We start from the raw sequence: 1,065 nt of genomic DNA, 5'->3' as shown, positions 1-1,065 counted from the left end.
GGGAAATGAAGAAGGGGGATTTTCTAAAATGAGGGATCGAATGGGATTTGAATTTGGGCAATTTGAATTTAAGCCCAAAACGCCGTCGTTTTAAATGGCTGACATTCTGCTCTAATAACTGCTAAAACGACGCCGTCCTATTTAAACCCCTTGACTTCTCATTAAGGGTCGCAATGCCATGTGATGCTACACGATGCTGCAGCAAAATATTGCTCCCATTTTTAGGCCTGCTCTATTCGCCTCTCAATTGCTGCAGCAATCCACAACAACTTGATTCCTGTGAACTACACAGCCAACTGTGATACTTAACTGCCCTGCCACTGAATAGTAAAGTCAGTGCTTTGCTTGAAACCTCAAAATCAAAATGAGAAATATGATGAAATAAAAGAAATACACAACTCAAATTAAAAAGAAAGCATCAAGATAAAATGAAATGAAAAAAACTAAAAACTTTGGGTTGCCTCCCAATAGCGCTTGTTTTTATGTCGTCAGCCTGACGTCTTCCCTTTTTTAGTCATCGCTCAATGTGACAGAGGTCTTGGAATGCTCCATAGGTCCTCCCCAATAATGCTTGACACGTTGTCCATTTACCAAGAACTTTCTCCCGGATTTCTCTTCTTGTAACTCCACAGCTCCATATGGAAAAACCGCGGCTACTGTGAATGGTCCTGACCATCTGGATTTGAGTTTGCCTGGGAATAATTTCAACCTCGAATTATATAGCAGCACCTGTTGTCCTGGTTCAAATTCCCTCGGTTTGATCCTCTTGTCATGCCATCTTTTAGTCTTTTCTTTGTACAACTTTGCGTTCTCATATGAGAACATCCGTATCTCTTCCAACTCATCTAATTGCAGCAACCTTGCTTGCCTAGCAGCTTGTAGATCCATGTTGAGCTTCTTTGTTGCCTAATAAGCCTGTCCGGTAGGCCCATAGTGCATCATCTAATCGCAATGACCAATCCTTTCGGTTTGGGTTCACGACCTTCTCTAAGATTCCCTTGATTTCCCTGTTAGAAATCTCTGCTTTACCGCTTGTCTGGGGGTGATATGCTGTGGCAACCTTAT

The sequence above is a fragment of the Morus notabilis genome, unplaced genomic scaffold (assembly GCF_000414095.1).
Source record: "Morus notabilis unplaced genomic scaffold, ASM41409v2 Scaffold457, whole genome shotgun sequence".
Lineage (NCBI taxonomy): Eukaryota > Viridiplantae > Streptophyta > Magnoliopsida > Rosales > Moraceae > Morus > Morus notabilis.
The sequence above is the reverse complement of the archived record's forward strand: the minus strand, read 5'-3'. Positions refer to the sequence as shown.